Genomic DNA, 23,792 nt, shown 5'->3' on the forward strand with positions numbered 1-23,792 from the left:
ATTTAAAAGCGATAGACATTTAAAATCCACCACCATCCCTTTAGAATATATTCAACAAGCTCCTATATAACAGAAGGTAATTTTACATCATACTTTTTCTCCTAAAACTTATATTTCTATTCAACTTCTGCTACGCAACTTTTTCCTAATGGAATATATTTTTATACTTAAAAGTCTTTATCACCCTCTCGAACACATCTTCATCAAAAATGTGTATGCAGTTGAAGTTTATTTTTATTTCACATTACCAGAATGATCGAATGGCTTAATAAGATTATTCCGAATTGGGCTATTATTACAGTTATCATTAGTGCACAACTAATCCAAACATCATAGAGACAGTACAATTATCGATAAATAATTATTAGACATAAAATATAAAAAAAAGAAATCCATAGGAAAAGCATCTCTAAAGAAATGGGTGGAAGTTACTTTTACTTCCCCAATTTTCTTGCGTTCATAATGAATAATGCTTATGACTTTAATAGATAAATATGCAGCACTGATTCGATTCTTACTTTTTGTTTTATAGTCACACGCTCTGGGAAATCTTGTTCACATAAATATGGAGGTGGGAATGGAACTCGTGTTGTAGCAGCATCTCTTGATTCCACGAACTCCTTTGAAGTTACGTGAGGGTCTTGCCAAAAATTACGTCGCATCGTCTCTCAGCTGACAATCTCTTAGGTCCCCTCCAGTGCTGAGGAAGGCACAGAATTGGAAAACACCTCATTTGTAAAAAGTTTTCTTACCCTTTTATAGAGTCATTCATTTTTCTCAATTCTGGGCACTATATATCAAGAAGGCTTTACCACGTCTTACAGAGCGACTCTCCGTAATTGTACCTGTCACTCTGCCATGTAGCTGCCTCGTTTACACACTCAGAACAAGTTGAGAAAATATAAATATTGTTAATTTTAATACACCTTAGTCAGTATAATCTTGGGGGTTGAAAAAATGCTCTTATTTTTAAATGCTTTAGGTATCTTTCCACAATACCCTGGAGCTCAGGGAAAAAAAAAAATATACAGGGAAAAAAATCCACCATGTCGTCCAATAAAGCCTACTTTTATTGTAAAATCCCAACAGTCAAACTAAACCTACCTTCGGGGAAAAAAAAAAAATCTGATTTTATTTTTTAATTTAAAAAAAAGTGTCCCCTAAACAACCATCTCTCTTGAATTAATTCTAAAAAGAAAGACAAGGCTCAAAGCCTTGCTATGAGCCTTCAGGATTTATTTCTGATGCTCCCTCTGTTTGTTCGTATAAAACACTCTCCCCGGAGCTCCGCCTTCTCCATTTGCGCCTCTCGGGGGCTCTGCACCAAGGTAAGATTCCGCAAGGGTGAACGGTTCAACTTGTGTGAATTGTCAGAAGTGGAGCTGGGACATGACTGCTGGCAGACAGGCGCGTGCGCAGACAGGAGGGGTGGGCGGGAAAGTTGAGGATTCGAAAATCACGTCCCACCTGGAAAGGTTTCACGCACCTTAGTAATCTCGTAGAGTGAGTCCGACACATCTTGGTTCGAATGTCTATTGAGCCTATTATCAGCCAGGGACAGTGCTCTCAAGACAAATGGAGGAAGATAGATAAGTTTCCTTGTTTCCGATTTTCCTGGAGTAATATGACAGCACGAAGGAGAGGCCTCAAAAAATCAGGGAAGACTGCCTGGAAGAGGCAACTGCCGAGCTGAATCTGGGCCTCTAAGTGTTTAATGAACTCGCAGCTGATTCTTATGCTCAATGAAATTGGGAACTACTGCTATTGGGTACAAGGCCCTGAAATTAAGAGAGAACTCAGCTCTCCTGTTACTAAATGAGCCTGAATGGCGTATCGTAAGTGATTTCCAGCCTCACTCCACAGAGGTGAGTACAATTCAATTTTAATGTTTCTTTTCCCTTTGATTTAAGCTAAGAAGATACCAGCATTGTCAGTGGGGCCCCACAGTCACACAATCCCTGGGTGCCGTGAGTGACGGCAGCATTTATAGCCCCCACACCTGGCCACCTGCTACTTATAGTGACAAGTGGGCCGATCACCTGGAATTCTTGTCTTTCTTCCTGAACGGAATCCAAAAACCTGGGAGCTCTGAAAAGTTGAAAGCACAATCCCAGCCCCCAAAGAGAGGTATGAAAATGCCAAGCTATTTACTTACTGTTCTTCCCTAAGGGTCCCTGTCTCTGCCCACCCAGGCTGCCTTTCCCATTTGTCTTAACTAGACGCCTTGGAAATGGGGCTTCGGCTTATCCCAGAAAATAGTTTCAAAGCTCCAGACCTAGATATCACACCACACGCGTACCCAATTAAAAGCTGTCCTCAGCAGCACCTCGCCAGAAACCCCTAAGATAACGAGCCCGTGCCTCACAGCTCACACCCTCTCCTACACGAAGAGATAGGAGATGTGTTGCTTGAGCCATATTTTTGGAAATTGCTAGTTAGTTGCAAAATGTTTCCTGAGGTAGAAAAAAAAAGCACCAAGGACTGTAATTATTGGATTGTTTCACTTTTGAGGCCAAGAAGCAGATGCTCCACTTTCAAGACTTGGACAAGTATTGTCACAAGTTAACTCCTCTGCTTGCCACGGGAGCATCCCAGTTCACTGGCTTCCTTGAAGAGGCCCACTTAGAGGATCACTTGAATCACTGCCGAAAATTTGGTTTGCAAGGCTCTTAAAAAAGCTGCCCCCGTACTGTAATCTGGTGCTAATCAGATTTCAGTGTGATGTCGCCAGGAAAAATCGATATGTATAATGCTAGACTAAAAAGGTTTAAGACCAAATTCCAAAGATGAAATTCACTCTCCAAATTATATACCTAAAAAAAAAACAAAAAAAAACTTAGTTTGGGTAAAATAAAGAAATGTCTCAGCTTTCCTGCTCCCCATGTTTTATCTGAGAATTAGAAAATGACTTTCTTGAAATGAGAACTAGTTCTCGTGTTGCAAGGTGATGCAGGCTGGAAGAGATAGAAAGAATTCATTGAATGCATTTTCTTTCTTCCTCCCTCCAAAATATATGTATTTGAGTGCCCAATATGTGCTAGTCTCAGGGAATTAATTTTAAGAGCATATTTCTTTGCTGTCCATTTGGAGTTTGATATCTATGGGGATGAGCTAATATTAAAGAGTCCTGCCTTGGGTTGGGAAAAATGAACATAGGAAGTCAGAATCTAGAACTTCCTCTTGGTTTATAATCATGATTGAATTATGTGCAAGGAGATTCACTGTGAGAAGGAGAGCGACTAGCTGTTCTGATTTTGCCTAGGTCACAGGGGTTTTCGGATTTGTAGAAGAAACCCAAATATAGTCACTAAACATAAAATAAGGTACTGCATATGTAGTGCTTTTATAAACATGCACAGAAATGATCAATCCCACCCAAACTCTCAAGATGGTGGATCCACTGGGGCCAGAAAAAGGAGAAGGGAGCAGAAGAAAAACAGGCCATTTCAATGGCCTCTATAGTATATTACAGTGACTTTTGAACAGTGAGGGGGCAGGGACCACGATCCGCCCCCACCCCTGTACAGTTGAAAATTCACATCTAACTTTAGCCTCCCCAAATCTTAGCTACTGATAGCCTACTGTTGACTGGAAGCCTTACCGATAACACAAATAGTTGACGAACTTAACACCTATTTTGTATGTTATATGTATTACATACTGTATTCTTAAAATAAAGTAAGCCAGAGAATGAAAATGTTATTAAGAAAATCATAAGGAAGACAAAATACATTTACAGTATATATTGAAAAAAAATCCACATGTAAGTGGACTCGCACAGTTCAAATCTGTGTTGTCCAAGGGTCAACTGTATTTCTTTTTTAAAAATATGAAGCAAAAATATATGAAGCAAATACAGTAAAATGTTGAGCGTTGAAAAAGCTCTTTAATGAGTGCTCCTTAAATTATTTTCTCTACTTCTCTTAGGTTTAAAATGTTTCATAAACATTTTACAGAGGAGTCTGCTATGTTTATTGTTGCCTCTCCGTTCACTGCTCTTTACCTGGATTCCTCTCCTAAAAGTTTCTTGAAATTTCTCTCTCCTTGTTTCACCTGTGACTTCTGCACTGCGGGGCATCCTCACTCTGTGACCCATCTCTGGTATTTAAACACTAGTATAATTACTTTTCCTCTTCCTATTTGCTCCTCCTCCTCCTTCAGCTTTTGGATTTCTTTCTAACTCTGCCTAATTCTTCTCAGTGCCTGTTGCAAGTGTCTCCTCTTCTCCTTGTCCCTTAAATGCCACTGTCACCCAGGCTCTGATCCCAGTCCTCCACGATCCAAGCAAAGTGAGAGCTTCCACTAAACTTCCATGCCGATGACTTGGCAGACCCATCCCCAGTGGAGAGCTCCATTCTGAGTCTCAGACCGTGGGATTCAATCAGAGAGTGGACATTTTTCTCAGATGGATTCTCTCTTAGAACCTCCATAAAGAGCACATCCCTGTAGATGCATTTTGGATGTCTGACCTCCAGAAACATAAGATAAAACATCTTATGTTTTATCCCACCAGGGTGGCTTGTTTTAAGCTCCCAAGTTTATGGTAATTTGTTACAGACAAAAAAGGAAGATAGCACATCTCCTAAACTGTTTTGTCATTCTAGACCCTGCTGTGTCACCACTTATGTCCAAGTAGCTGACAGGGCCAACCATTGCCACTTTCTGGTTCTCATTTCTGCCTCCTGCCTAGCTTACTGAAATAACCCCCTGTACCCCTGTTTGTGGTGGGTACCTCCTTTGCCTAGGTTCCCCTCAATCCCCATACCCTCATCCATTCTTTCCCAGGCTGCCAAAGCAAGCTTTTTGAAATGTATACCTAATCATATGAATTTTTAATTAAAATCCTTTCATGCTTCCCCACTGCTTTCAGGATATAAAGTTCAAATTTCTTAGGGGAAGCTCACGAAGCCGTCGCTCAGGCTTTGCAACTCTCCTGTCAGACCCACTTCTGCAGCCACTTTTTTTTGCTCCAGCCCAAATCACACTTGCTAAAGCGAAAGTTCTCAGCAAGGAGTTTGCATTAGAATCACCTCTTAAGCATTTTAAAAACTGTCCAGTCGTTGCCCTGCTTTAAGAGATTCTTGCTCAGGAGGTCTGGGGACATGGAGGACAAACCATATCTTTGATAAAGCTCACAGGTTATTTGGATTAAAAACTGTGACCTGGGTGCCTCTAGATGTGTCATTGCCCCTTGCTTTTCCTCTCATCATGCCATCCGCCTGCCATCCTCCCTTGGTCTCTGCACTCAGCCTTTAAGCTCCAAATTTCTGCTTCCATCGAGCTGTCCAGTCTGATCGGGCATTCGTTTAATTTCTTCCTTGGAAATCTGCACTTGTTTTCTGATTTACCTGTTGGTCTCCCGTGCAGTGGCCCCTCTCCAGCTTCTTGTGGGCAGGAATCAGGCAATGCCCAGTGCCCGGCACACTACCTGGCATGCAGTGAATTCTTCGACAAACGTGTCCATTACTCGCTTCTCTCCTACCCTCTGCCTGCAAGCACTCCCCCATGAACACACATCGTGGTTCTCATTTCTGGTCCCTTCTGTCCTGTTCAGACCCACTGCCTCCCACCCCCTTGGGTGGCTTCTGATTCTTCTCATTCCACAATAAGTAACCCCAAGCCTCAGGTTCACAGAAGGCCAAAGAGGATTTAGTCAGATGAAATAGGTCAGGATGACTTGGCTCTTGTTATTTTCTGTCAGCCAGTAAGCCGGGTTGACCTTTTGGGGATGGGCACTTAGGGTGAGAATATTCCAACTGGCCTCGATGGCTGGTCCCTTCCCCCTGGTTTCTGAAGGCTGACCTATAAATTTGCCAGTGGGTAGGACTAAACATTTGCTATTGAGAGCAGGGTAAATGGAGAAAAAGGCTTAAGACGGGCTAATCTGTAGACATTTAGGTAATGTGTTTTTTATTTTTTCTCTCAAGTCTCCTCTGCACCAATCTGCAAGCTATCGAACCCATAGAATATGCCTCCCTCTCTTTCCACAGATATGTTACTAAGGCTGCAAAACTAAAACACACATAAATTATTTAACAGTTTTATGATATTGGGTTAGTGACATAAAGCTTTCTCATGAAAACACTTAGCAAATAGCACAGAATTCTCTGTTATTATTTATTCAATGTTTAAAACAAGTCTCCATTCACCTGTCTAAGCCTAGACAGAGCCAAAACACTCCAGGGTCATTTGAGTTAGAAACCCAGGCCCTGGGGTCCTTCAGGCCGTGCATAGAAGCAACCCCCCAATAATAAAACAGTCAGGCATTTAAAGGGAGAGAGCACGCTGCAATGCGGACTAGTTTCCATCGCACGTTGCCAATTTGAAATAATCTTTCTCTGACACGATTTAATTTGAAAACGACTGAGGTCATTTCCCTTTAACTCAGTTCTACATAAGCAAAACTGCATTAACCAGTTAATTCCATTAAATAAATGGTTGAATTGATTTTTTTTTTTTTTTTTTAAGAATGGAATTGACCAGTTATTTTCAATTAACTGGTCTGCTTTCTTCACAGAGGCATGCAGGTATAGCCCGGTGCCAGCACTCCTTGTGGATGGATGCGGAAGGCATTCACAGAGTGCCGGGCAAATCCCTTCTGCGGCTTCCTCGGGCCCTGGGCACTGTGCAGGATAAAGAGATCCAGGGAGTAGAGCCTTCTGCAGGGACTGAGCATGCGATCTACTCAGGAAGATAAGCCACCAAATGTAACTATCGTGCGAGGCACAAGAGGGAGAAGCGCCACGGGCAATTTATAATTTAGAATGTTCTAGAAGAAGGCTAGACTCTGGGAAGACTTTATGGAGAAATTGGGACTGAGGGATAAAGTTTGGCTGGGCAAGGGAAGGTGTGGATGGAGAGTGAGGCTGGAGGGCCAATATTAGGCCAAATGGCAGAGAAATAGGAATATTTGAAAATGCCATTGAGAAAAATGAAGGTAAAACTTGAGCGGCTGACATGACAGAATCAGGCTTCATTGTGCATAAGATGTAAGGTGCATGTGCTTGGAAGGTACAGAAGTCAGGGAAAGTGTGTGCGATGCAGGGGCAGAGGGAAGTTTGTGGTGAGACCGGCCACTTTCCCTGCCGGCGAAATGCCTCCTCTAAACTCTCCCCGCGTTAACGAGTCCTCAGCTTGACGAGAGAGGAAGCTTTTACTTCTCTTAGACTCCTGCCTTATAATTGCCCTCCCTCACGAGATTCCCTCCTATACAGCACCAAGATGGAAATGAAAGAAAAATTTGACAAAACAGACATCCAGAAATGCGAACTAAAAGACTAGCATGAGCTAGTGAGGTGGACTCTTTAAATTCATATGTTTCATTTATACTTTTCCAATTCTTCTCAGGGTGGTTCATAATAGTATGGTTTTTTGTTTGTTTGTTTGTTTGTTTTTGGTAGAGTTGTCATGCGAATTAAGTGACACATTCATTAAAATGGACCTAACATTAAACTAGGCACATAGCAGACATCCCGTAGCTATTCATTTCTTTGTCGTGCATAGGTGAGACTGTATTAGCCCTTGTCAAACTGTCATTTGTTTTTCTTTTAATAGCAGCATCTCAAATATCTGTTGTAGGTTTCTCATACCCCGTTTCCCCCACATTCCTGTGTCCAGAAATGAGCACAACAGCGGGGAGGCCTAGCCAATTCGTGTATTCTGTCCTCCCAAACATAGCGTATAAGTCAAGTTTGGACTTGACCCAAGCCAGTCATTGACATCCAATTCCAGGATTTGAACTGCATCCTTAGAAAAAAGACTCTCTTTTTCCTTTGACAATATTAACTGTAAGGATAACTGAAGTTAGAGCGACTATAGGCCCTAGTATTCAGAATTATCCTGAGAATAAAAGTAATGAATGCAAAGAGAGTGAGAGAGAGAGATTTATGATAGCCTTTGAGGCCCTTATAATTCAGATAAACTCCTGGACTTTACATGAGTCCATAAATTTTCTCTTTGCCTAAACCAGTTAGAGATTCTTTCCTTGCAATTTAAAGAATATTGACCATTGGAGAAAGCCATCATGACTTCATTTTATAGGGAAAGAAACTGAAGCCTTGTGAAAATAAAGACTTATCAAAAGCCAGATGGCCGGTTAATGGGACAGTTCAGCAGTAATGAGACCAACCAACTCAGAGTCTCCATATTCAGCATGGACACATGAGTCAGCCCTTTCCTTCCAGGGTGTGACCGGCCATCCTTGGGCCTTTAATCTCAGCAAGCTCCCCGCTGTCATAACCTCTCCAGCTGCAGACAGGGCAAGACAAAGCCCTAAACCTTCACTTTCCCATGTTTTCTGTCTTTAGTTGTCCAGGAAACACTCTCAACATGCCTCACATCCTCACGCTCTTTAATCAACTTCAGAAGTCCAAGTCTCATATTTTATTCACCATCACGGGGATGAGTACCTCAGTGTCCTGATATTGTATGACTCCACCTCCCAAATATACACTCCAGGACCCTAGATACTGTGTCTGGGATGTACAATTCACCAGATGATCTCTAAGTGGTCTCAACGTATGACCCTAAATTTAGAATCCCAGTCTGGACTTCTCCCCTGAGCTTCAGCTGCCTATTCAGCATCTTAGCTTTGATGTCCAGTCATCCCATTGCCTCTTCTGTTTGGAATGAAGTTTTTCCAAAGAGAAATGTAATCATCTCCTTTTTTATCAGTTAAGTCTCAGCACAAATGTCATTTCTTCGGTTAGACCTTCCATGCCGCCCCGACCAAATTCTCCCTTACAGCTTTCCTAATCAATCATTCCATTTTATTTATACTATTTCTCTATTGTGTCTTCATATGTATCTTATTCTGGAATGTCTATGATTTATTGATTTGTCTACATGGTTATTATAAGTTTCTCCATTGTGTCAGTTAACTATTGCTGTGTAACAAATCACTCCAGCACTCCATGGCTTACAACGGTATGTATTTATTATTATGTATTATTGTTCACAAGTCTGTGGGTCATCAGGGTAGTTCTGGTCTTGGCTGGCCTCACTTGTGCATCGGCTTCTAGGGGTTATCTGGCTCAGCTGGGGACCTTGCCTCTAAAGCCTCCGTCATCTTCCAGCAGACTAGTCTGGGCTTAGTCACACAGCAGTGACAGAGTTCTGAGAGAGAGTGAAAAAGCATGCAAGTCCTCTTGTGTCACTTCTGCCGTAGTCTATTGGCCAAAACAAACCGCAAGGCCAAACCCAGAGTCAAGGTGAGAGAGTGATCTACCATATGCTTTGTTGGAATCTTAGCTCTTTGAGAGCAGGCACCTTGTCTCTTTACCTGTATCCTCAGCACTTAAAATAGTGCTCAGCACAAAGAATATCTGTACTGTAAATTCTGACTGACGGAGTTTCTTGCTTGGCGTCAGATGCTCTGTCCTCTCTGCATCATCTGTGAACTCATTCAAAACTATCACTGTTTACTTTTATCCTGTGAATATAATACACTCGATGGATGTCGTCTTAATAACAACACTTCAACTAAGAGGAAATCGATAGAGGTTTATAGGATCTCCACTGAAATGGACTGATGCCTAACTGGAGCATGTGAGGGAGTGAGGAAGGGTTGTTTGGGGGTGGAGGGTGGGAGGGTTTGGAGAGGGTAGGACGACACAGCACGCTAGAATGGAAGTGCCCTAAGGACAGGGTACGGGGTCTCCGTGATTTGTGGCTATGCCCAACGCCAAGCCTTGCACATTGGGTGGCCAATAAACTCATACTAATTGAAGGAGTCAATAAGAAAAAGTGCGTTCACATCCAGGAAGCCAAGGGAAATTACAAGGTGTAATACACTTATCTCTGGGGAGTTACTCTGGGAAGACAGGACTTAAAGTTGAAATATAGGAGCTCTGAACTCAGGCAAGGTACGTGGAGCAAAAACTTCATTTCCTGGAGATGTCTTGGGGGAGAAAGGGTGAGAGAGGAGAGTGACATCTGAGCCTTAGGGTGAGGTCTAACAGAAGGCAGGGAGTTGATTATCTGAGGAAGAGAGAATATTTATGCTGGCATCTCAAGGACGGGAGTGGGAGACCACGTCTGTGAGATGTTCTTCAGAACCGTGTCATTCCCACAGGAAACACATCAGTATGAGCTTCTCTTGTCTTCTCCCCTAAAACCCTTCCAAATATCTTAATGCTCCAGACCAGACTGGAACACTCTGCATTAATTATTTCATGTGCTCTAATTTAAGATCAGTGCAAGCAAATGCTGGTTCCAGGCTGGGTTGGGGCCACCCATAATTTAGGGTGGGGCGGGGATATTTCGAACACCCCTGTCCTTCGAGTTTACCATATGTACTTAATTGGGTTGCTGCTGTGGCCTCAATGCCATCCCCACATGTCCTGAGTGGGGCTGAAGCAGAGCCTGTTGGTACTTTAAAGCCCCAAGAGGCCTGTGGGTAGCACCATGCTGGGGCCCATGAAGGTAAAACCAAGCTGACTTTGGAATTGAGGATTATTACTCCCAGCCTCTGCCTCTTACATATTAAGCAATTAATATCTGTGCCATCCTGCAAGGACATGGGAAAGCACGCACGTCTCCACACATGGCCACCAGATGACTTGGACGCAGAGCTGTCTCGGCTAGTTTGAGCTTCCCTTTAAAACACCAGTGAAAGCAAGCATATAATGTGTTCGGAAGATTTGCCACATTCTATGTGGCTTTAATAGAGAAGAGCCTCACTTTTCTTCACGCCAGCACTAGACTTCCTTTCTAAGTGGCGGAGAGCCAAAGACTGGAAGGAAATAGAACACGGCATCAAACTTCTTTAGCCTCAGTTTCTACAACTGGAAAAACACAGGTGGTTAAACCCATTCTACTGATATGCTTTGAGGCTTAGAAATTATATATACAATGGTTTCCATCACAAAGTGGGTATTCACTGAATGATGGATGATGCTCTTGCTGCTGCTGCTGCCGTCATTATTATATGCATCGGGGGAGCTGGGTGACTTATTAATTAAGGTGGAGCAAGAAAAACTTACAATAGACAGCGGAAAGAAACACTGCTTTGCTTCTCTACTCCGAAGCCTACTGAAGCCTTTCTTTTATAATAATATTTCACACTTTTGTATCACTTCTCTGTTTCCAAGAGCCCTTCGGATCTGTCTTGCTGTATCAGTCAGAATAGACTACACTATGTTTCATTAATGAGCAATTTCAAAAATCTCTGTGACTTGAGAAAGGTTTGTTTCTCATTCATGTTCTGTCTATTATGGGTTGGCAGAGAGCCTTGGTCACCGTATTTACTCAGGAATCTTGGATGATAGAGCCAGACTATGACAGTTGTTGGTCACTGTGTCAGAGGGGGGGTAGCTCTGAAAGGTCTAGAACTGACAATTCAGTGCCCTGGCTTGCAAGTGACCTATGTTACTTCTGCTCACAATTCATATATCCAATCGCATGGCCTCACTCAACCAGAAAGGGACAGAAGTGCAATCTTACCATGTGCATGGAAAGCAAAGAGCTGGAAAGTACTGGTGAAGAGCACTGGTGACGGCCATATTTTGCTATCATAACCATGCTCTGGGGTGGGGAGAGCCAATGATATTGTTCAGTTCTTACGGAAAAGGACAATTAGACTCAATGCAAAGACTGCCAATTACATGGGTAGAAAAGAAACTGGGATAGTTTTGCCCATTAGAAATAAGGTTCTATAGCCTTAGAATGTGAGAGGTAAGAATCTTATTTGTTGGCATCCCCTTATTTTTCAGAGACACTTACTGTTTCTTCAGCAAACTACCACTATATTCAAAACTTGTTTTTTATTCAAGAATTTGTAAACTTATTTCTTGTGGAATTTCATAAAAGCAAAGAAATGTCGAGTTATAAAAGACACTAGAAAACTAGATTTTTGGTTATCTGTTACTTTGTAATAAACTACCTCAACACTTAATGGTTTAAAACAAGCATTTTATTTTGCTCATAGGTGTAGGTCAGGAATTTAGGGTGGATTTGGACTGGTTGCTTATCCCCAACCCACGTGGCATTATTTGAAGCAGCTGAGGCTATTGAAGCCACTTCCAAAATGGCTTCTTCACTCATGCATCTGGGGCCTCTGTTCTCCTTGGCTTTTCTCTCTCTCCCTATATTATTTCTTGTCTTCTAAGACTACTCAGTGGAGCTTGAGCTTCACGCAGCATGGTGGCCTCTGAAGAGGTAGACTTTTTACATGGCAGCTCAGGGCTCCAAGGATAAGTGTTTCAACAACCCCCACAATGAGTGTTTCAGAAGCCCGACACTGTCATTCCCACTGCCTTCAGTTGGTCAAGTAAGTCACTATGGGGACCCAACTCAAAGCCAGGGGGTTAGACACTTTATCCTGATGGAATATAACGCATCTACGTACCACCAAATGTTCAGAAATGCAGACTAGCCTGCAAAAGAAGGACAGGTCACTGGATTCCCACCCAGTGTCCTGCCATTGACAAATTTTCCCCTTTCATTAGAACTACTTTCTCTGGGGCCAATAATCCTTACTCATAAACATATGAAACTGAAAAGATGATCTCTAAGATGATTTTCTAATGTATATTTCGTAATTCCTAATATTTGCATCTCTCCAAATTTTCCTCAAAATTCTCTCCCAAGAAAGCTCTTCTGATTAATAAAACCTGGCTTTAATCACACATGCCCCATTAGTGAATTCCCTCAGCGCACATATGGGCAGCTTTTGCACTAAGATCAAGTTCTATACTTGTTTCAATGTGTCACAAGCCCCAATTCCTAGTGACTTCATCAGACATTGATCTCTTCCTTCCAGAAATTCTTATTACATTTTTAGTTCAAACCACAGTATTTGACATTTGAGAACATGGTGTCTTGCATTGCTTTTAAATTGTTTCATGTATCCAAGTAATGTCTCGCCAACTGGACTTTAAACCTTATGGGTACTCTTCATGCTTTATACTTTTAAGAAGTTTATACTTTTATGTTTATTTTATTTTATTTTTTACATTTAGACTCTTAAGAATTTAGCAAGAAGTGTCACAAATGCCTATTAATGATATTTGAGGGTTTTTTTTAATGTCTTTATACATTCCCATTTGGCTTGTTGCCTCACTTTTTGGTGAGTTTATCAAGAGCAGAAGCTTTTTTTTTATTCCATTAGTATCTCTCCAAAGAATTAGACACACTATGGCATATCATTCATGACACACATTTAATAAATATTCCTAGGTAGCCTCTTCCTTCTAATAGCCTCTTTGCTAATGCAAGAGCTGTACCCATACCAAAGAACTTTTCCAAAACTTCCCCTCTGATTCTTTTTTTTTTTAGGTGAGGGAACCCTTGGTTGATCTCACAGATTGCAAGGACCTTGTTAGCTTACAATCTCTGATTTATTTTTTATTTTTTATTTTTTACGACTACAGCACCTGGTCTTCCTAGGGGGTCTCCCATCCAAGTACTAACCAGGCCTGACCCTGCTTAGCTTCCGAGATCAGACGGGATCGGGCTTGTTCAGGGCGGCACGGCCGTAGACTTCCTCTGATTCTTTATCTGTAAATGCTTCAGTATTATCTTACAAAACAATATCATCATGAAACTATGGAATTGAATATTGATGCAATAATGTTATTTAATATGTAGTCCATATACAACTTACTCAATTTTTTCAATGTTTTTTTCTTTACATGGTTTTGTTTTTATCCAATCTGAAATCATACATTGCATTTAGTTCTCATGTCTCTTTAAACTCCTTTAATCTTCATAAAATTGATATATTTGAAGATTCCAGGCCATTTGTTTTGTAGAATACCTCCAAACCTGGATTTTTACATGCAGGTAAAACATTTTTGGACAGGAGAACTGCACAGGTGATGTTGTATTACTCTCATTGCCTCCTTAAAGTGACACATAATTCCTGTTTGTCCCATTATCAGTGATGATAAATTTGACTATTTTGTTATAGTGCTATTTACCATATTTCTTTATTGTAAAGTTATCTCTTTCCCTTTATAATTAAGTGACCCCTGGCGTGATATTTTGAGATTATCAGTTTTTTCTCTGTATCTATGAGTTTGTTTCTGTTTTGTTTGTTCTCTTATTTTGTTTATAAGATTCCATGTATAAGTGAAATTATATGGTATCTGTCTTTCCCTGACTTATTTCACACTAATTATTTTTATATATGTTCATTTTTAGCTTTGTAATCCAATGTTTAACTTTTCCATGTTTTCTTAGTCTGCATTCACTGTGATGATCTGCTCCTCTCTTTTATGTTAGTGGTCAATTTTTCTGATGATATTCATTTTGTTTCTTATTTCTTATATCTGTTATGATGTTCTTCTGATCCTCAATTTGTTTCCTTCTATCTATAATCTCTCTTTTCATCTCATTTGGCCATTTAACCTCTTACCTTTGAGATCTTATTTTGTTGAATTTAAGTTTCCTTAGGTGCTATTAAAACATTATGAATGCATTCTTTATTTTTCTTGATTTTTTCCTTCTTCTAGGTTGTTGTCTTTATATTCTCCATCCTGTGTCCTTTTTGTAATTTTTATGCTGATATAATGACATAATTGTCATGCTGTTTCTCTCTATATTTTCCATACTTGGACAGGTTTCTCTCAAATTTCCATTTGCTCGGATATCATGTGACTTCCTAACTTGATTTCTCCTCTCTCTCATTCCTCTTTCTTTCTAAGTACAGGCTAAAGGCTGGGTATTTTTGACTTTTCCTACTTTTGTGTAGCTTGAGCAAATGGCAGTATAAGGTCAAGCAAAAAAAAAAAAAAGAATTAGAATATCTGGATTTGCTCTCTTCTCTGAGATAATCTTTAACGTCTCATACCAAGGTTCATTCACCTAAACGTGGGGTTCATTGGACCCACCTGGGGCAACAGTCCCAGGTTTTAAGTCCTTTCCAAGTTCAATGAGCCCCAGGAGCTTTCATTTCCCACAATGACAGCCCCGCTCCTTCCTTTCCTCCAGTTTTCTAGTTCCTTGATTTCACCTCACCAATCAGAAATAGAGGAAGATTATTCTATAATTCAATATCCTTCTCTACTATCATTTTTTTTTTAAATCAGGGAGGCTATTAGCAAGAATTTTCAACCTCAAATAATATGACTTCGAGGAAGGGGTATTGGGGCCATCACTTTTTGAAGTTTAAGATATTAGGTTACTTCTTTCCTTGCTTGGTTGCAGTTGATAGATTTTTGTTTTTGTTTTTGTTTTTTTTAAATATTTTTGTTCATTTGATTAGATATTAAGGGAGGGAAATAATGTGATACAGTTTTAGTCAACATAACATGGAAATTCTTTATTTTTCCCCCTGGTTACAAAATCAATTTATGCCTATTGTAGAAACTTTAGAAAATATACAGAAAAGAGGAAGAAAGGAAGGAAGGATGAAAAGGAAGGAAGGAAGGAAAGATGGAAGGAAGGATGGAAGTAAAGAAGGAAGGAAGGTTGGAAGGAAAGATCACCCATAATTCTAGAAAATAAGTATTATAATTTTGACATGTTACAGCCTTTTCTAGAAATATGTTTAAAATCAAAACTTCAAGTCTTGCTTTTTTAATTTGATTCATTTTTACGAAGTCATTACTCTTCTTCAAAAATACAGCTTAAAGTCTCCAAGATAGTCCACATATGGATTTCCTAGAATTTTCTCAATTATTAATGTGTCGTTTTAGGTTATTTCTAGATTTTCAATATCCTAAACAATGCTGCAATGAATATCTTTATTTATAAATCTTTGTCCTCTGTTGGTTTATTTCTGTAGGCCACGTTGCTGGAATTGAAGTCTCTGTATCCAAAAGTTAAAACTTAAAAAATCTCCAAATGCATTTGCCTATTTCTTTTTTGAGAAGCGTTGACCTAGTCTAAACAATATGAAATAAAAATATCTCCCTTACCTTGTCCTCCTCCCTTACCTTCACCCTTACCTTATTATGTAAGGGTTTATTTCTGCTTTCTGGCCGAGGGCAGGGATTTGCACACAGTAGGTGCTCAGTGACTGCTTTCATGACCGATGAGCGTTAACACTCCTCTTAACGTTATTATTTATTGCTTTAGTCTTAGTTTTAGCAGATGGTTGAAGACAACTACCTGAGAGGTGGAATGCTGGCACATTGAGAGATGCTCTCCCCGCCCTGCTTCCTCCCAGCCTCCTTTAGAATAACATCTGGGCATTTACTTTCCAGGGACAGTGGAGAAGTGAGCCAGGAATGTGAGTGTCTGGGGCCTCTGCAGATTGGAGTCCTGCTCGTGCTGGTTGATGGGAGTGTAGTGGGAAACCAAGATGTGGCCATAAACTACTGGGAGAAAGTACTCGGCTATAGACTTGATCTGTCGCTTGGCTTGGCCCTGATGGACGGGTATTTTCCAGTGAGTACTGATTCACTCCCGGAGCATGTGCCATTAATGCTGACTGCACGAAGCACCCCAGGAAGCACCAGCACTGTGGTGGTGACTGTCATTCTCAGAGGCCAGATCTCAGGTTACCTAAAGAGCAGCTTGCAGTTAAGCTGCTGGATCTCCAGCCTGGATTACATGCTGATAATGGCCTTCCATCGAACACTTGTTAAATGGAACTACATTGCAGTTGTTCATGCGTGTGCAGACAATCTACTGTGTGCGAAGCAATCTGCCGGCCCCTGAAGCCACAGTGATGAGCAAGGCATGGTCTCTCTCCTTAATTAGCAGGAAATAACACTTCCTCGAAGGTGTGGCAGAGAAAAAGATGAGGACACTATGACAGCTTGCGGTGAGCAAAGCAAGAAGTGACGTAGGTGCATGGGTGAGGGACTACTTCCAGCTGTGCCTGGTACCACAGGGCAGGGGCTACCCTAGGAGAGCAATGAACTCAATGTCCTTATTCCTCTCTCCTGCCTCCCAAAGGTTCTTAGGTACCTACCTACAAACAGGTTGTGATGAAAGCTTGAAGGAGAAAGTGTCACAAGAGGCAGGTAGAGAGGGGTGCTGATGAGGAGGGGTGCATGGGATGGGCTGATTCAGCTTCCTGTGACTTTAAGTCTTAGCACCATTTGGCAGAACCAACCAACCTATTCTTTCCCAGAGGCACTTCCTCCCAGAAACACGGGCGGGGAGGGTCATTCCTGAGGCTCCCTTTCCTTCCCTTTGCTTTTCCTTTCCTTTCCTTCTGTGTTGTCCGCATGCTCTGTCAGCACATTTTCTTCACTTCTCCCTGTTGCTTAGCCATCTCGCTTCCAAGATCTTCTAAATCGAATTCACGTTTCTCGTTCATTGCTTTTGTTATTTTCTTAGTGTCCTTTGGCTTGCGTTGAACTATGCAGTTTTTCTCTGCTATGTGGTCATATGTTTTGGCATGTCTCTATTTTCTGTAGGTTTATAATTCTCAGTTATCATTTTTTCTTCGGTGGTGGGCAGACTAAAGCTACACTCCCTGCCCCCCCAAGAGTTGTTCACACCCTAATCCTCAGAACCTGTGTATGTGTTATGTTACGTGACAAGGAGGAGTTAAATTTGCAGATAGAATTAAGTTGGCTTTTCAGCCTTAATAGGGAGTTTGTTCTGGACTTTCTGGGTGGGTCCAGTCAGATCACAAGGGTCCTTTAAAGTGAATGAGGGAGGAGGAATGGGAGCCAGAATCAAGGAGAAATATGAAGATGCTACGCTGCTGCCTTTGGAGGAAGGGGTCAGGAGCCAAAGAATGCAGGTGGCCCAGAGAGGGTGGAAAAGGCAAGGAATCGGATTCTTCCCTTGTGCCTCCAGAAGGAACAAAGCCGCACTGACATGTTGGCTGTAATCCAGTGAGCCGCATTTTGGACTTCTGAACTCGAAAAAAAAATAAATAAATTTATGCTTTAAGCCACTTGGTTTGTAATCATTTGTTACAGCAGCGATAGAAAATGAATATGCCCTCTTAAAATATCTTTGCATGAGATTCAAATACAATTCTTTTCTGTTACCTCTTTGAGGTGAGATGTGCTTTTCTGTTTTGGTGAGGAAATCTGCAGGCCTCGCTCTTATACACCCATCCCTCCAAGGCCACATTCTGGGCAGGGCAAATCTCCTCATGTGTAGGGTTATAATGCACCCTCTTGAGACAGAATTGACATAACAGAGTCCTATCATTTTTACCTTTTACATTCCAAAAAGCACTTTGCTTTGCCCAGACTTTGACCTGGAGACAAAATGGAAATTGGAAATTTCCTGCTTCTTTCTCAGTTTCTTTTTATCCTCCTCCATCTTTGGCAAGTGGGCTAAATCTGATTTGGGATAGCGGGGAAGAGGAGAGGGAGGGAAACAGGAAAAAGAAGCTCGGTGAGTGGGAGGGAGAAGAACAAGACAGAAGAAATGCTGAGGAGAGCAGGACCGTGCTCCCGGCTCAGACGGGATGCAGGTCAAGGTCTCTGCACCACTGACTGGACCCTCCTCCTCCATCCTTTAGAGCTTCACGTTCTTAGTCCGTATGTGGCCCAGAGCTCTGGAAATCATTCAGACTCCTGCATTTTGACAGAAGTCTCAAACAAGCAGTACTTAGGTTGAAAGACCCAAATCAGAGCACTGATCCCATATGTACCACCTCCCCATCTTTGCCATTCCAATTGCACTTGCGCGTGCGCGCGCGCACACACACACACACACACACACACACACACACATTCGTTATACAGGCTAACTGAAGGCAAAATTCCTGTCATAGACTGATGAGCCTGGTGGAAGATATAGAGAGTGTTTTGTTATGCACCTCCTATGCTGGAGAAATGCAAATGAATTCAAGGAAAAAGGACAAGTTTCAAGAGGCGGCACCAAGGCGGCAGGATGCAGCTTGCTTATTCCATTCAGTCGCCTGTTCGTGCCATCACCGATATGCACCTGCAATTACTTCTTCACACCTGGGAGTGCACAGGTTTTGTTGATTCCATTTCAGGAATGCTCAGCCTACGTGTTTCCCAGAATAAAGAGCCTTCTAGAGCTCTGAATTCAGATACCAAGGTGACAATTAGTTGTGTTCTCGATTGTTTTAAAAAGAAAATAGGAAAAAGAAAAAAAGAGAAAAAAGCCAAAGAGACAACAGAGAAAGTGGGAAATTCTTATACCTACCTTCAAAAGAACTGAATTTACAAATCTGGGAACTTTTAGCCTTTGTTGCTTTTAAGTATCAGTGAACTCAGCCCCCACTAACAAGATCCAGTAATTTCACGAACAGCTCGCAGGACAGACTGTGTCATTTTCTGCAAAGGCGGCTGGAAATCATTTACGCCGTAAGATTCTCTGTGGTGATAACAAGGTATTCAAAATGAGAATGAGCCTGAGATAATCTTCAAAAGGTTTCCCAAGTGAAGTCTGCCCCACTCTCTAGAAGATTCCTCTGGAAGAAAGCAGATGCAAACACATCACTTTAGCTTGTTGAAACTGACATGATTTTCTGCACCTGTGCTTGAAGTTGCCTGTCATTTCTGGATGAGTGGGCTTACAGGAGATGGGGCTGAAATTCATCAGACATCGTAGGTCAAAGGGTCTGTTCCTTCCAGCCAAGAGCAAATGAACCATGCTTTCAATAGGGCAGCAGATATTTCTTCGTTCTGAATTTCTGCACACACATATGAGTGTAGTTCAGACCTGGGTGGCCCAACAGTAGCTCCCAACTGCAAAGATAAATGATAAACGTAGAAAGTGCTTTCCTGTGGCCTCTGAATATATCGCAAATCTCAAAAAGAGTGGTGTGGTTTCAAGTTATAGAATACTAGACTAAACAACCAGTATCTGTGAGGTTCTACTAAAAATAAGTCATTTATAGATATTTAAAAATGCATTTTTATTAATAAGAACAGTGGTTCCAAGGTATAAACTTAATCGTACTGAATATATGCTAAGCCCTTAACATGCAATTGCCTAGTGCAACTTTCTCAAAAATTCTATAAGGTCGCAACTATTAATATCAGCATTTACAGATCAGGACTGAGAGCTAGAGAGCTCAAATACTTTCCCCAAGGACTCACTAGTATTGATTTTTAGAAAAAGTATTTTAATTCAGTAGGCTCGATTCCAGAAAACAAGCTTAGACACTACAGACAATTCATAAGTATCAGTCCATGGAGAGAGGGTTGTCTTAGCAAGTTTTTCATCTTAGGTCTGATATTTAACTGTGACCTGATACCGTCTTTAAGATACCAGGACGTCATGGCCAGAAAGTTAATCAAGAGAGAGCCATGGAGAGAGATTCGTTTTCGTAACAGGCCATTATTTTCAATATGTACCTTCTGAGCATTTTATGTGTATAGAAGCTTCCTTGATATTCCCCTAGACAGTCCATAGACTAGCTAATAATGTAATAAATATATGCATAGGAACCTTAGTGTTTTTTTCCATGGACCCATGGAATAGGCAGTAAGACTCAAGCTAAATTTCCTGCGTTTCTCTCAGCTGAAAGATTAAGGGATGTGGAGTGACTCCAGGAAATCAGAGATCAGTTGACAAGCCACATTTTCATATGGTTGTCTTTCAGAAGGAAGACATCAGGGCAAATACAAGGTGTTCCTGGAAATAGTTCATTTAAGACTGGGTACATCAATGGAAAATATTTCTCCAGGGCACATTTGTGCTGTGTCAGTTTTTCAGTTGAAGAAATTTAGTTTCTGCTTTTCCTATTTACTTTCCCTATTTGCTGAAAGAGACTTTAAATTCACAGCGGCAGATGGCACCTTCTCAGAAACACAGTTATGCAGACCTGTAGAGTGAAGAGGGACAGACTTTGGAAGGCAAGACAAAATCAGAACTAAAATTCCATCTTTTAAAGGGACAGTGTCCAAGTTCAACAGCATTGCCTAGTTCTTCAAATCAGCAGGCATTTATTTTCTATTTGGCAAAGGCATTCTGCTGATACAAAGGGAGAATTGAAAGATAAGAGAAATTATTCCTTACTACAAGAAACTTACACTTCTCTATGTAAGACAGACATGTCAAGCACTAGCCATCATAAAATATAAGTGCTAAAGAGTGCTATAACTATTAGCTAAGAATTAAGAGTGCATAATTTTGTCCACCGGTTGTTGATAACAGTGGCAGTAGAGAAAGGATTTGTTCAGGGTTGGTATTGTGTGATTAACTCACACGATGTCATGCGTGATTAGATGTCGAGAGGTTAGTTCAGTTAGAGTGAGTCCGGTGATGCTGATGCTGGAGGCAACATGGAGCAGCCATGTTCCACGTGTAAGTTATTGGCCTCGGAGGCAAACAAGGGACGGAAGGGAGGTCTCACCGCAAGTTCTTCACAAGGATGATGGGGCCTGTGAGCATCTTTTTGTCTATGAAGTTCAGTACTAACATTATTTCATCCCAACGTGATATTTTCTTATAATCAGCAAGTCAGAAATTGAAACAAGGTGAAATGACTTGCTGGAGTGCAAAGAATGACGCGGCTAGAAGATCTGTTTGTACGTCTGATCGATTTATTTAACATTTCCTATGTGGTTATGACCAGATATGGTGCTTAGCACTGAGGCTACAGAGAGAACTAGCCTCGGCCTCACATTTCTTTACTTACCATTACAAAATAAGGAGATGATCTGTCTGTTTTCCACTGAGTGCTTGGCAGGATGCAGGAGATGGAGTTGAGCGATTTTGTTGTTATTCCCCAAGGTCCTCAGAATTGAAGCAGAGCTAGGCTTGGTACTGAGTATCTAGGAAATCTGTGCGACAATTCTCCCAATTTAGAAGCCACTTCTAGTCTTTTACAACCATTTTAAGTTCCATTTTTCCTACCTTTCTTCCAAACACTTCATTTGTAACGTGTGTTTGGGTTTTTCTCTTTTGGACCAGCTGGTCGTTTCTCACTTTGACTGGTTTAAAAATAGAATTTGTCTTAAAAATGGGGTCTTTAAAATGTAATGATGACAAATAGAGCCAATGAAAAGGTGTACACGAAGGAGTGAGCAGTCAAACCAAAAATATTGCAAGGGGCCCCTGATGAAGACTTGATTTTCATGTGTTCTGCGGTTTGACATCTCCAAGTGCTTGGTCGGTATTCTGCAACCCCCATTTGGTGCGTATCGATCTTCCAATAATCAGCAGGGTTATTGCTTTAGCAACTTCCCGTGTCTCCCGTCTCTCAACTGAGAGTATGTAGAGAGTGTCTAGCTCTGCAAGAACACGGGCCTGACCACAACATTCATTGATCAGAGGAGGAGAAAGAATGATTTGTACTTTCCAAAGGGTGGTAGCGTACATGGTCCTCGACTTCATGGGAACAGGGGAGAACCCAGAGGAATGTCCCACGGAGGACAAGTTTGGCAGGCTCCACGCCTGCTGACAGCAAAGGCATTTATGGCAGAACATCTTAGAAAGTTGGAACCTTGTGAAAAATGACTTCAGGAAGTCGTTTCAAGGAAATAGAAAGTCTTTGCTGACTCAACTTAGCAAATCCCAGATGTAGCTCACGTCTTAAGCCAAAGTGTCAGGGCTCTGGGAGCTGATAGTTTAAGCATATTCCTTTATCTCTAAAACACTAGACACAGGATAACATTGCCTTTCCTCAAACCTGATTTGAGGTTTCTCATTTGGTCAGTAGCTGTAATCGATTAATACCCCTGTCATGTCCCTGTGTTGTGGGAACAGAGAGGACTTGGGATCATAGAATGTGGGGGTGGAGGGGATTTAGAGAGAATATAATCCAAATTCCTTATCTTGTAGATGGTTAAATTAGGCCAGAAATACTTTCTGAAGGGCACAATCAGTCAGAGGCAGCGTGAGGATGAGAGGCCAGGCGTCTTAAATCCTCGTCAAGCTGTTTCATCTGCAGCACACCAACGCTCCATATAAAACGTTATCTGGGGTTCTCCTCGAGCCTAAGTTAGTTCCCAGGTATCAAAGCACCACTCAGTAAAACAACGGTCACAGGTCTTAACTGGCTGCCCTCCCAGTAAATGAGTGCAACTTGCAAATTACATTCATTTAATATCAGGGTCGATTATTAGACTTCCAGGATGGTGCTATCCAATAGAAATATTACGTGAGCCACATCAAAAACAGAAAGAGGTAAGTGAAAATAATTTAATAACATCCTTTTTTTGACTCAGTGTATCCAAAACGTCATGATTTCAATGTAGTCAAAATAAACTATGATCGTTAAGCTATTTTACATTTTTTTAAGTACTAAATATTTGGAGCTGCATGTGTGTTTTATTTCAGGAGCCACATGTGACTAGAGCCCCCCATCCCCCACGTATTGGATAGCCTGGCTCTAGAACCAGTTCAGTGCTCTTTTTTGTGGTCTTCATTGAATATTAAGCTTAAAGTGGAACTTCAAATAGTTTCCTCTCTGCAGAGGATATTTTCTAAATCAACTCCCCCTGCTCCAAATTTATGTGCTGTTTCCAAGAATGAGAAGCCTCCTAGAAGATTCAGTGTGGAAAACCAACGTATTAAAATTTCTAGTACATTTTAATAGTTTTTTTTTTTGTGTGTGTGTAGAATGAGAGGATAGCATATTGAAATTGGTACTTGAAAAATCTAAAGCAAATGGAAACTATAGATGAGCCACCCTACAGAATTTATAGTGATTTTGGAACAAGCTGGTTCAGTTTCTCCTTTTCTGAAATCCTCTCGTGCTTTTGATCTTTCGCCATCAGCCAGCTGATATGGTTCCAATAACCCTATTAGACTCCTCTAAGGCCCTGACGCTATAAACTCCTTGAGAGCATCATCTGTAGCATGATTTTCTATAGGCAATATTCTACCTTCCTACATAATAAATTTCTTTGAAGGTAGAATTTCCCAAAGATGAACAATAGACTTACACGTTGTTGGTTGAGGGGAGGAGGGAAAGTTATTCTCATTATAAAATTCATAAAGATAATTCC

The 23,792-nt window shown here is 41.2% G+C and overlaps 1 non-coding gene across 1 annotated transcript; it reads right to left on the bottom strand.

The window, feature by feature from the left end:
• Positions 1–13,361: 13,361 nt before the first annotated feature.
• Positions 13,362–13,480, bottom strand: LOC111740363. The gene has a single exon (XR_002780599.1). It is a non-coding gene; the product is annotated as a 5S ribosomal RNA (ribosomal RNA).
• Positions 13,481–23,792: the final 10,312 nt, after the last annotated feature.

Source organism: Pteropus vampyrus, unplaced genomic scaffold (assembly GCF_000151845.1).
Source record: "Pteropus vampyrus isolate Shadow unplaced genomic scaffold, Pvam_2.0 Scaffold62, whole genome shotgun sequence".
Classification (NCBI taxonomy): domain Eukaryota; kingdom Metazoa; phylum Chordata; class Mammalia; order Chiroptera; family Pteropodidae; genus Pteropus; species Pteropus vampyrus.